Below are 13,911 nucleotides of genomic sequence, written 5' to 3' on the forward strand. Positions count from 1 at the left end.
ACATTTATTTAATAAATCCTTAAGTGAGGTCACTCATAGGGTGATTATCAGATCACTAACACAATGACTCCGTTATGAGATCCGTCCGTAGCGGGTTCATGTCCTAGCGATGACACTTGTGTTGGATCTGATGTCTAGATCATATCAACTGGAGAGGGAATAATCGCTGACCCTGCCATCGCACTACCTTCCTTCGTCTTCGCGAGAGAGAGCACAAAGCTAAAGCTTATTTTTTTTTAAATATAAGTCTTCATTTAAACAATTTTTTTAATAAATCAGTCCATAGAAATTATAAAAAAAAAATAGTTTTGCTAAAATTGAAATAGTAATGTTTAATAATTTCAGTGTTAATGCTATCTGAACCTAGGGAAGGTAATTGAGTTTCCTATTTGATATCTTTATAAATATGTAAAATCTCGTTCGAAATGACTAAGGAGTTGAAAATATATAAATTTCATGGCTTGACATTATTATTCAAGGCCACCATTGATATCAACATATCAAATCATCGGCAGATTTCTACATCTCACCATTATTCTATTTTAAATGTTATGCAAAAACTCGAGATAATTAGGCCGATAGGCTTTCCCTCTATTTTAAATGTTATGCAAAAACTCGAGATAATTAGGCCGATAGGCCTTCCCTTTGAAAGAGACTTTCGTCGTCCCTTTCATTCTAAGGTTGACACCTGGCATTTTTTCATCTTTGCAGTTTCGCATTTGTTAATGACCCTGTATGCGCTGTTAATCCGTGGATTGTGGAACCTCTGCCCAACAACCTGCGTGTGGTGCGGTGCGGTGGATTGTCGAAACTCTGCCCAACAACACTCTGCAACCTGCAAGTTTGGTTGTCTCGTTTGCAGCTATACCGAGTATGTTGCCTGTTGTATATTTTGAAGAGATTAGACTTCCTGATTTTTCCCTCGTTGACGGTTATATCTATTTAGAAGCCCTAATTTGTTGCACTGTCAATGCAGGGGGTTCTTACAGGTTTCGGCCTTGCATCCACAGGTGAAGGAAAGGCTATGGTCAGCTTCCTTCCTCAGGTAATGGTTGGAAACCGTTTTCTCTGGAAACAGTATCGAATCCTTTGCAAGAGAAAGGAAACTGATAAATGCTTATGGCATTTAATTACAGAGTCTTGTTTCACTGACTCAGGCGTGCATTGTGACCCCACCACCACTCTACAGGTACTATATTGTTACAGGCCTGTTTTTCTTTACTTCTTTAACAGTCTCCGCTGGAATTTCTCTAACTTGACTCTTAAATCTGATTGCAGGTTAAGTATCGCCCAGCAACTCCTTTTCTCAACAGTTCGGAGTCCTGCAGTGGCAACCACTTATGATTTTTCTCTTCCATGCTCCAGGTTGGTTACTCTAGTCACTGAGGGTTTTTCTTTACGCAAAGTCACCTTTTGAACTTCCGGAGATGATTAAATAGAGTTAATCTATGGCCGGTCTTGCCGACATTTCAATTGATAATGTTGTTCTGCTTCTAGCTTAGGGTTACAAGACAGTAATTGTATGAACTGAGAACCGAATAGGTGATTCGGCTGCCATATTACTCTCATTACTGGAATGAGCAATCCTGTTGCAATGTCTTTTAAACAATACAAATTAATCTATGTTTCCCCTTCTCTATATGGTAACTTTTTCTGGGTTTAACCCCAATTCGTTCTTACGGGTTTTAGTTATAGCATGTATTAAAGTTTTTCATGCGTCTGAACATGAGAGCGGATTCTTGAAATGTTGAGGGTTCAATCCACATATGTTCGACTGTTTGAATGTAAAAAGTTTCCTTAGTTATCAACCACTGTCGTGAATTTACATAAAGCGCCATTGATATTCATGGAATTTAGTGGGCAAGTTTACCTGTGCGTCTGTAACATTTCTGAATTGGTTTCTGAGAATTTCTTGGCTGTACCAAACGGTGTTTTCGTTCCACATTTGTTTGTTTGTATCCAGAATCGAGTTTGGAAGAGGACCGGACCCGGCTTCTATTACCCCTCAGTTGCCAGGTCTCAACCTTTTCGATCCTCTGTTGTACAAATAATCCATAACATTGATCTAATTTCTATTTAATTTCTGCAATAGATTATTTAAGCATGCTGCTGGTAAATAGTTCTATTTTTTTATTTAGTTCTATTTTTTTTTCTTTTAAATTGTTTTCCACTTTTTTATTTTAGTTAACAAATTCCTAAATCAAGAAATTACTCGTTACCCTATCTTGCCAGCCTTGTTCTGGATCTGATGTCATAGATTTTACAATCTTTATGTTTATCCCTGTTGGGTAATCTTTTCCACCATTCCTGGGGGATAATTTTTAAAACAAGCTTAATAGGAATAATTTGATAACAGGGAAGAGCAGTCACCCAAACTTGTTCACCCAGAACTTTACAGGTTCTTTCACGCGTAATGTTTTCCCTTAGCCTAACTCAACAACCCAGTCTAATTGTTATCTGCTGAGGTAACTGTTTCCTTACTACGGTAATTAAATGGAAGATATTTTTCCGTTTGTTTCTAAGGGTCTCATTCTGGGCCTTAGCAGATGACCCACACTGCACTGCAGCAACTTAATTATTGTTCAAGATTATTACCTTCCATCATCCACATTATTAATTCTAGGATTAATAGAAATTTGCCATCTATAATCATTATGCTTATCTCAAAAATAATTCACAGAAGTAGGATTCCAGGCTTCGCTCATTATTCCATCTATAATCATTATGCTTATCTCAAAAAATCTCAAAAACATTTCACAGAAGGAAGTAGGATTCCAGGATTAACTCATTACTTCATTAAAACAAAAGTGAACACAAGAAACATAAGCAGCTACTACTTAATTGTTCACTCGATTCTCCAGAATTACTGTAAGACTGAATCTGATCGTCCCTACCTACTGTGAGAAGGGCAATTACGTCCTCTTCTCCCGAGCTTCCACTCCAGAGCAGTATGTACATCTTGTCAGACTCAAGAATCTAGCATCAGCACCACCGTCCAGCCAATACCATCTGAATATGATCTGTTCCGGAGTCTATACTGGCACATGCCCAGCACAGGAATTACTCCTTGGCAGCGTCCTCCCAGTTCCACAGACCTTTCTTTCTGTCCCCTTGGACTTTTCAGAAAGAAGAACCCTTCTTTCCCTTGAGATCCCTCTTTTATCAGCAAGAAGGGGGTAACTGTCATAACTGTCTCACAGTTGAAATTAGTTTCAACCAAGGGTGTTACAGACAATGGCACGAGACCAGATTAAGGTAAAGTTGTGCTTGACTGTTTCTGTGGTTGCACCACTCATCCCTTCTGCCATTTAAAATGTAAATTCTTCTGATTCCTTTTTCAAGAAAACAGTGGGAATTTATAGATTGTGTTTCTTTGTTTACATTAATGATAAAAGATCCAGACGAAATTCCCTGAAGGCTTGTTCTTTTTCAGGGTTTGAGTGAAAAATGTCGCTGCGTATGTATCCTACTTATGGAAAAGGGTATAAACAGTAAACAGTTTTGGGGCAGCAATAGCTTTTAACAGATCAGAAAAAGATTCCTCCGCTCCTCTTGCTTGTGAGCAGCCTGGAACCCGTTCAACACCTCTGAAAAGGAAGGCAGAGGAAGCCAATTTGGATGATGACCTCACTCAAGGTTTTCAATCTCCACAGTCCCTTGTACTCTCTACACCTGCCAAATCCGGTGAATGGGGTAACTCTGTGGATTCATTTAAGTCATCACCTTTGAGGAGGGCTGCAAATCCATTTGCCATATCGAAAAAGAATGAGAAGGTGATGCAAAACTCTACATATCCTCAGCATGATAGAAAAACATTCAGCTTGGAGAACACTCCAGTGAAAGGGTTCCCTAATACTCCACCCTTGCATGCTTCAAAGTTCAAAGCAATTCAGATTCGGTGTAGATGAATCCCAGACACTGCAAGTTGACACAACTAAGAATTGCTCTGAAACAAGCCTACTGTGCTTACGATCTCCTAAGAAAAGCAATGCTGAACCTTGCAAGCTGGACATTGGTAGAGAATCGAATGTTTCAGAGCCAGCTGAAAAGACAAGTAACAATATTCAGGAGGCTTGCAAGATACATATCGATGGAATGTCTCAATCAGATCAGGAAATCATTGACTCCATCATAATGCCAGTGTTGCAAGAGGTAAGTTCTTGTCATTATCTTTCGTGGTTTTACTTTGTTCATAATTAGTTGATTCAAGTCAATGACATTAAATTGCTTTTCAGACCAAGCTTTACCCCATGTTCGTTAGTGCCTTGGAAATTGCATTGGCATATCATGTCAAATTGCAATGACTTTTCTTTGTGATGTTCTTTGTAGTTGCTAATACTTTATCTGCTCTGGCTGATTCTGGGTTGGTTGCATGCTGTGTTGTAAACTGAATGCATGTTATACGTCAAAATATATTGTAGCAGAGATCATACTGCAGGTCACTTTGAAATTGTAAAGTTTTTTGAGCTTCTGAGTAAAATTTTCCCCTTTGAGTACTAAAGACTGTTTGTAACTTTGTAGGTCTATGAAAAAGAGTTGAAGACGATAGAGGAGTGCAAGTCGGGTGTATCTGCTGCTAATATGCGTCAGCAGATGATTGGATGCTTAATATTTTGTACTCGCAGGTGAAGTTGAGGAGCAGTTGCACCTCCTTGGACAAATAGCTCCTGAATGGATTTCTGGAAGGATAGCTTCCACTGGTGACTTTCTATACAGGTATGCTATGCATGAGTTGATTGAGATAAATGGAATCAACTAAAATGTGAAAGGTATTATTCTTGTGTTATGTATAACTCGTTTTAATTTTTTTACTTGGGCTCAGTGTCAAAAGTAACATAGATCTGTCAATGATCCATGCAAGAATTGCAAGCGCCTTGTAAACACATGCACTATGAAAGCTGGTGGGAACATGGAATATGTGTGGGAGTGCTAAACTACGCAGGCCAGTCTTTCAGACTCTGCAGCTGTACTCGTTGAAGAAATGCTTTCAAACATCACTTCTGTGGATTGGTACTGTCATTTATATCTATTTTTGATAGAAAGTGAGGTAACCTCTCCAATGCTTTTCCATGAGAATAAGGATTGCCTTGTTAAACACATGTTTTGTCACTTTGCCATGTGGTTGGAAATTATTATCAGGATATCCTTATGTTAAATATTTAAGTTGTCATTATTGCAAATCTAGGCTTGTAGTGGACGTGGCCGACCCACACTGGTTAAAAGAAACATATGACTTGCTTCCAAATTTCTATTGAGCATGTAACTGAAAAAATCATGAGAGAATCTGCCCATATTGCAGCTAAAAGGAAGGAGGGGTAACTGTTTAATAGGCAGTTTTTCATGCAGATGGTTTTTTTTTTCATCAAAATTGAATTGTGGCAAGGGAAAGAAAGCACTGCACTGTTTCTAAAAATTTAGTGTTGTGAGAAGACTATAGGAATGTTGAAAAGAGCAAGGGAGACTCTGCCTTGTGTTATAGTCCTCCCAGTTTTAGTCATGTAAACAGTCTATTCTGTAAATACTGCCAGTCAGTTGTGTTCCTTGCTTCCGTTGTTTGGTTTCCCTACATATTTTCTGCCAAGGTCGCACTGTTAGTTTCTCAAACAGAGTCATTATCATGACATCCAACCTTAGAGCAGAGCACTTGCTTGCTGCATTGTCTGGCCACACAACAATAAAAACCGCAAGAGAGAATGTCATGCAAGAAGTATGCACACGCATTCCTGGACTCTGTGTATGCATCTTTTTCATATAATTTTATCACGAAGTTGGCTGCGGTGCTTTGACATGCCTTTGAATATTGTTGCAGGTTAGAAGACATTTCAGGCCAGAGTTATTGAATAGACTTGATGAGATAGTTGTATTTGATCCTCTTTCTCATGATGAGCTCAAGAAAGTTGCTAGACTACAGATGAAAGATGTAGCAATTCGTCTTGCAGAGAGAGGTGTTGCTTTAGGGTTTACAGATGCCGCTCTGGATCTTCTTGTTCACGAAGCCTATGATCCTGTAAGTAATCACTTTGTTTCTTGTTTTATTCAGTCTAACTTGCCAGGGGATGTGCCCCCTACCCTAATAAACTTGACACTGCATCTCCTTCACCAGTCCTCCCTTTCCCTATTGCAGGGGACATGACCCACTCCTTGGACACATGTCTCCACATCGTAAGAGATGTTGAGTTAGGGTTCCCTCACTAAATTGGACTTACCTCCCTTTGAAACAATCTAGAATTGCGATTTATATGATCTATTCTGATGCCTGGTATTTTTCATTCATAATGTTTGCTCGGTGTTCTCCATGTACAATGATTTTATTCAAGGTCTTATTTCTATTTTCCATGCCCTGTCATATAAACCTGTGTGGAAAGTTATTCTAGGAGTTTGATGTTTTCCAGAGTTTTGGTTGTGGTGGCCAACAGTGAATATTAAAAGCGCAGGACTTTTCAGTTTACAATTTCATTTTCTCATATTTTCAATGGTCTATCATATATTTTGCATGAACCTGTCTAGGGAGTAATTTTAGTCTGATATTTTTGCTGGCAGTTGGTTGTGGTGGCCAACGGTTGATCTTTAAGAGCTGTGAACTCTTCAGTTTACAGAGTTGCTTTCTGAGATTTTCAATTTTCTCAATTTTCACATTCAGTTTCGGAGTTTCTAATTTTCACATGATCTTCTTCCTTCTGTATGGATCCCATCGATATAAATTTCAGTTCTGTTCTTTAAATTTTAACATTTTCCTCTGGCACTTGAACTTTAAAAATGGGGTGCTGCCTGTCTCTGCGTACTCGGCGAACTTAGTTCAAAGTATATAGTAAAGGGATGTTTTTGGTGTGTTTGCTGATTAATATAAATTAATGCATTGTTTACTTGTTAATACTAGTGAAGCAGGCATGATCATTATTAGCCTTTGTGGTTTACGGGTAATTTAGGTCAAAATTTGTGAGTAAAATGCAAGACTAGTTGGGGATTCTCATTTAAAACCTCTAAATGGATAACGTGGTAACGTGGTACTTGCAGGTTTATGGTGCTCGCCCCTTGTGACGATGGTTGAAAAGTAAAGTTCTCACTCTGCTATCTTGGATGCTCATCAGTGGGGAGATTGATGAGAACAATAAAATATACATTGATGCAGTGCCTGAGTAGCAGACATTATCTTATCGCTTAAAATATTTGTCATGTTCTTTATTTTATAGAACTGCAGACAATGGATGATGGTCTCTACCTTTCTTGATCGTCATTGTCCTTCTTAGGCTCATCTTCGTTATTCTCCAGTCCCTCAAAAAGGCACCCAAAATGATCGGTTGAAGGAAAATTGTTGAAATTACTACGAGGAGAAGGAGATGATCTACCTTATTGGACCAAGAGGTAATTGACAATGTCCATGGAATTAAATGAATTGATTGAGAATGTATCTGGAGCAAACTCTGGGAGTTGTGACATCCAAACTCATCTATCACTTGCAATGCTTGGAGTTGATGATGATTTGGTATCAAATAGCAGTCCAGATTTTAAATCTACTTCTCTGAGCTTCATAATTTTTCTTACTGCTTGCTTCTGTAAAAGCTTCAATATTTTATATTTGGTGTATTACTGTGAGCCAATGTCACTACTTAGTTGTGTTCAATTTCAATCACTCTGCATAATGGCTGAAGCTGTGTCTGAAGTTGAGTGGAGTCCATGTAAAGTCCCTTGCCCACTTGATCTACTTGGAGCAAACTTTTAGAGAACAAGAACATGATAATAACAAACCTAGGGGCAAAACCTTCTGCTTTGAAAATTCCAGTTGGGGACCTTAATAAATATAGTTAAAGTCTATAAGCACTTTTTAAGGCATTTCAACACACCTTAGTAACTAATTTAATCATTTGCACATCTCTTGTCTTTTGGCGAGCATTTCTTGTCTTTTCTCTTGTGTTTCTTTACTTGTTTAAAATTTTTGAACAATTGATATCATTCAACGTTTTTGTGAATTAATTAAAGTCTGGCCAATTTTCACTGATGAATCCATTGCTACTGCGTTGTAGCATTTCTTTTTGCATTCTGGTCAGGTGAAGCACTAAAGCTTGATGCATATTTAGCTATAATGGCCCTAGTGTCTTTTAACTCCTCAATTTATATTTTATGCGACAGCAAAAGAACTGGTAGCTTCTTAATTGAAAAGAAAAACTTATTGCTGGATGATACAGCTTGACATTATTCTTGTGGTTGATCTCTATTGGATGAGTTTATGGTTACACTCCATTGGCTGACATTGGAATGATGGCCATCTTAATTACACTTCATTGGCTCACTGAAGAGTAAAATATGTAAACAACTTAATAGTGATTATGGATGAGAGGATGAGATTTACTGTTTTGTTCTTTATGTTATCTGCAAAACATAAAACACATATAGTTGAATAGAAAATATTGATTGTGAACCAAAACAAGTTCTAATTGATCTAATAAAATTGAAACTTGAATGGCCACTGTAAACGCATGTGATAACAAACACTACTTATGAGAACAATAGTGTTTGACAATAGATTTCTAATTAGCAACTCTGTATTTTCTTTCAATTAATCCAATTGTGTCTCTTCTTGTGGTCACTCGTTTTAGTGACCCACTGGTGCTCACTAGAGCTGAAAATTTTCTTGTCCTTGCCTTTGGAGCAATTGTATGTATGTGGAAGGAAAAGTAAGTATGATATCGCTACTGATTTGCCAGACCATTGTTATGTACTTTTTTAGGTCTGAAGATGTGTAACTTGTGGTTTAGCTTGATACATTCTCTTTTATACCACTTTACTTTAACTTTGTCTATATCATAAGTCTAGTAGCGATTTAAGTGTATGTCTGCATGGCAGAACTGCATTGAACTCCAAACATCAAATCTCTTTGCTCCTTGTAGGCTTCAACCAATATCTCTTTTAGAGAAATTCAACAACTCTAATTTAATAATCCTATCGGCCTCTCTTTGTACCTTTTGGGACAATTGCTAGTATACTCTTTATATTGGGAACGAAAGAAAAGCACACTTCGCTGCGTTGTTAATATAACACTTTGCAACTTCTCAAATCAGTAAATTTTTCAAAATGCAATAATTTAGCTACGTGTTCCATATGTGAATGCATTCCATAATCACATGTATCACATGTCTTTGTCTCCATTGGTTATGAATTTCTTTTTTGTTTTTGTTTTTCAATTACGATTTATTTCTGAATATATCCACAACTTGGAACCTTGCTTAAACAACTTTTTTGTCACGTGGAACCTTACTTAAATAAGGATATGCAATAATAGCTGATTAATACCTTATCCCCATGAAAATCAAAGTCCTCGCGCTTCAATACAGGAAATACATAAATATGCTTGAAATCTACTCACACCAACAGACATGATATTTATATGTCCACAGCGGGGCAATTATTGTTTTAAGCTTCATACTTATTTACTGTTTTTAATACTCCACACTGCATGAATCAAATCCTATTATAATGCGATTAATTATCCATTCTTTCAAACTTATTTACTGTTTCTAGTACTCCATACTGCATCAATCAAATCCTATTATAATGCGATTAATCATCCATTTGTTCTTGAGGATGTAGACGGGTCGGAAAGCCTTTAGTCAGGTGAGAAACAGGAAAGTAGGAGATCTTATCATCATCCAGTGGCTCCCATCTGCAAATATTAAGACAATTTTAGCACATTCTTGTAAAATACAATGTACATGTACAGCGTTCATAAAATTGATGTGTTATTTATCTTGCTGTGAATGAAGTATAAGAATGAAGCACATGACCTGAATTTGGTGATGAAGTGATGGAGAAAGAGGCCCAGCTCAAGTTTTGCCAGATGCATTCCTGGACAGAGCCTGAGCCCCCCTCCAAAAGGCATAAAAGAGGGGTTCTTTTAGAGCTCCTGCAATATAAAGTCCGAAAGATTACTAACAGAATTAGACACAGAAAGATTACTAAGAGAATTGGGGTTCCACAAAACATGAAGCGACGGTTTTGATACTAATTAATTACATTATTTTCCAGAATCTGTTGCCAACGCCATGGGTCAAATGTGAGCGCAGAAGAATGGTACTTGTCGTCCAGATGGATGCCGTTCAGAAGCACCAAGACTGTCCACCCTCTTGGAATCACAAAGCCTCCTGAGAACACAAGTTTATGATGATCAGATTTGCACCGAAAAAATTAAAAGAAATGCTGGAATTGGAAGTATCAGTTGAGATTTTATACATTTCAAACCTTACAGAAAAATTATATATAAATAATTGTAAGCCTTACTATATATGTATAAAATTGTAAATTTCACTAGAAACATGAATATCAACCAAGAAGAGTAAAAACATATTATTAAATGCCTTTAATTTTAATGTCTTCTTTTGCTTCTCTGAAAACCGCTGGAGCAACGTTGGCGAGACGAAGTGTTTCATTTATGACCTGGGAATTGAACAAATACAAACACGATCAATCATCTCGACACCATATATCTGGTCTCAAATATAACAAATATCAAAGTTCAGGGTAACTGAGAAAAAAAACCTAAGGCAACACAAACTGATAAAAGCTACGGGGAAATTTTAAATGATCTTCATGAATTCATTTATATATATAAACATATGTTACAAAATTTGTAACGAGGATAAAAAAATTCTAACAACCTATCACCAAACAGAAATCGTATGGTTTGTCATGAAAGCAGTAACTAATTACATACACACTGGGTGAATTTCAGTGACTGGTAGTCATCCCAAGTGAGGTTTTGGTTTCTTGGACTCCCCTTTCTCTTTAACAGAGCGTTGTGTTCCGCCTGTGTGGTGCATATTCCACCATCAGTGCAGTCCAAGATATGAAATGCTTTTATTTAGAATACCAATACCAATACGAAATATGAAATGCTTTTATTTATAATACATTGACACACCTTCAGCTCCCGAAGTGCCTGGGGACAGTCCGTGAGAAATTTGATAGCAAATGCCATCGTTGAGGCTGAGGTCTCGTGACCAGCGAAGAGCAGGAACAGTACAAAATCTGCTATAATTTCTTCTGAATGCAAGTCTTCTTTCAAGAGTTCTCCTAAGAAATCATTATGGACAACTTCTGGATGCTCCCTTCTGTACTTTATACTCGCATAAATCTTTTTCATCAGAAAATCTCTGGCCTGCAGCGATACTAGTCATTACTCATCCGGTAAGAACCAATTAAATTAGTTATCAGTAAAATAAGGGAGAAAAGTATTGAGTACCTTCAATCCTTTCCAGTACGCTGTACCCGGGATTCTAATGGGAAGGACAACGAAAGATTTAGAAAAATCGCCGAATGCTTTACCGATCTCTTCCGTCTCCTTGGACGGAGATAAGTCCAGCAATTGTTTTGCCATCAAGTTCAGAACAAACTGTAACAAATATCACATGTGAGACAAATCCAATTTAAACGGAAAACAGTTAGTTCACCACCATACATACCACATGGGAGACAAATCCAATCTGATACCAGTAATAAAAGGCAGGTTTCGTAGTTCAATTTGGTTTGATTTCGATAAATGTTTAATAAATCCATAAAGATTAATGCTTAAATAATGCGTAGCTTTTCTGCACTTTAAAGAATGCTTAAAGAGTGCATAGCTTTTCTAGAATTTAAAGAATGCTTAAAGGATGCATAGATTTTTCTAAAATTCAAAGAATGCTTAAAGAATGCATAGATTTTGTAAAATTCAAAAACTGTATAGATTTTTTTAGAATTTGAAGAATGCATTTAAATTTAAAGAATGTATAGATCGAAGATTTTCATAGTTATTTATATTTGAAGAAATTTTCCTGATGGAATTGTGTATGGGATTGTGAAATTTTTCTGATGGAGAGTCTACCCTAAGAATTGAGAGCATGTTCCTATACACAGTTACATCAGGAAGTTTTCTTTAAATATACAGATTTCCTAAAATTCAGAAAGTTGTATATTTTCTAAAATTCAAAAAAATACACAACTTCTCTAGAACTTAAAAAATGCTTGAAGAATGGATAGATTTTCTAAACTTCAAAGAATGCTTATTCATATTTTTGGAATCGGTTTCTTGATGGTGCTCACCTGATGGCACTCATGATAAAGATGGATATGCCCCTTGGCTTGCCACTGGGCGAAGGTGCTGTGCATAAGGTTCTGTATGTCCTCCATGAAGTGCACACTCAGCCTCTCGAACCTCAGGAAATTTACGGCCGTTCCGTGGAGCTTCTTCTGGAGATCTCCGTACACCGAAAGCAAACCGTATTTGCCGATGAGTTTTCGAAAAGGTCTCAGATAGCTGGATTGAACCAGCCTGCCTTCGTGTTGCAGAATATACTTGTTGAATTCTGGGTCCACAGACACAATCATTCGAGATCTTCCAAACAAATTTGTTCTGAATATCTTCCCATACCTGCGCAGTTCGCGTTCACAGAATTCACATATTGTATTTGATTTATAAAATACGCGCCAATGTTAAAATTAACAGTACTTTAGCTCTCGATCTTGAACGTTAAAACTAAGAGTACCTTAGCTCTCGATCTTGAACATTAAAATTAAAGAATGCATTAAAGAATTTAAAGAATGCTTTAAAAATGCATAGATTTTCTAAAGAATGCTTAAAGAATTCATAGATTTTCTAAAGAATTAACAGTACCTTTGCTCTCGATCTTGAATGAATTGGCGTGGTTGAGAACTGGAATTAATCCCTCGCATGAAGCTCAAGGTCTCTCCAATCAATGGCCACCCACTGGAACCGGGAGGCAAATTGTGGCCTCGACTGTCCTCCCTCCACACTATTCTGTAGAGTTGAAGCAGTAACATCGTCAGAACGAAACAGACGAAGCCCACCAGCCATAATTCCGGCATTATCCCCAATTCAATGCTTTCCTCGGAGCACAACTATCCCTTCTCTCACTTTGAATGCTATAAATGGGCTTATCAATTAATATACGCTACGCTTAGATTGGTCCCCACTGTCCCCTACGATTCCGTATTCTGGCATAGGATTCCAAATGTTTTTGTCCACTTCCCATGCTCCGCCCACTACTTTGATTGGATTCTCCTTTTTGTTGTGTGCACGGGCTAATTCATCCTGAAACCAGTACACCATCTGACTGAATAACCTTGTGATCCTAATGCCAGCCTGAGCAACCACTTGCAAATGGTTCCAGTTTGATGGTTACATTGCGTTGGTGTGCTATCGTTTTCTACTTTACGCCAGAATTTCAAAATGTACCCCAGAATTTCAAAATTTATTAGATTTGATGTGAAATCTATATAAACTTCATTACAAAAGGAGAACCTTTTTTTTACACACAACACTAATTCTCCTTTTTACACAAAACACTAATTAAAGCACTAAATGTATTCAAGCTAAACATAGTGAGTTGTTTTAGTTCTAAAAGCGGTAAGCCTAGTGGACTTAGTAAGAGCAATACTAGTTGAGCATATATGCTCTATGTATTGTTTTGGAGACTTGAACCCACATGCTTTCAATTCATTTGATGTAATTTTAGTTCTTTTTTCAACATCATTTTCTGTTTGTTCCTTCTACCAAATTTAGAACATAATCAATAAACATGCAAATTGATATCGACATATGAAAAAAATGGATGAATAAAATCCAAAATAGTTAGATATAATGAATAGATGGTAACCATGCAAAATGGAAGAATACACAATGCATTGAAAAACTATGTAATTATAATGTATAATAAAGTATATGTCAATGTATTATGAGCTATGGTGTAGGGTCTACAACTTACCTCTTGGATATAATGAATAGATGGTGACCATGCAAAATGGAAGGATACACAATGCATTGAAAAACTATATAATTATAATGTATAATAAAGTATATGTCAGTTATGAGCTATGGTATAGGGTATACAACTTAGCTCTCCTAAATCCCCTTGAAGAGGA

The 13,911-nt window shown here is 37.1% G+C and overlaps 1 long non-coding RNA gene and 1 pseudogene across 2 annotated transcripts; one reads left to right on the forward strand and one right to left on the reverse strand.

Moving 5' to 3' along the window:
* The first annotated feature begins 709 nt into the window (after positions 1–709).
* On the forward strand, positions 710–7,606 carry LOC149226083 (uncharacterized). Its single transcript, XR_016247715.1, has 10 exons — positions 710–871; positions 977–1,045; positions 1,137–1,189; positions 1,279–1,365; positions 1,964–2,016; positions 3,434–4,152; positions 4,522–4,716; positions 4,823–5,047; positions 5,810–6,007; positions 7,015–7,606. It is a non-coding gene; the product is annotated as an uncharacterized LOC149226083 (long non-coding RNA).
* A 1,647-nt stretch (positions 7,607–9,253) lies between these two features.
* On the reverse strand, positions 9,254–12,906 carry LOC149226084 (cytochrome P450 720B2-like; annotated as a pseudogene). Its single transcript, XR_016247716.1, has 9 exons — positions 12,644–12,906; positions 12,073–12,400; positions 11,234–11,383; positions 10,913–11,149; positions 10,706–10,798; positions 10,350–10,428; positions 10,009–10,136; positions 9,780–9,898; positions 9,254–9,658 (listed from the first exon to the last, which is right to left on the reverse strand). The product of XR_016247716.1 is annotated as a cytochrome P450 720B2-like (transcript).
* Positions 12,907–13,911: the final 1,005 nt, after the last annotated feature.

This window comes from Pinus tabuliformis, chromosome J (genome assembly GCF_031772625.1).
Source record: "Pinus tabuliformis cultivar Carrire ecotype Pingquan chromosome J, CPIR1, whole genome shotgun sequence".
NCBI lineage: Eukaryota > Viridiplantae > Streptophyta > Pinopsida > Pinales > Pinaceae > Pinus > Pinus tabuliformis.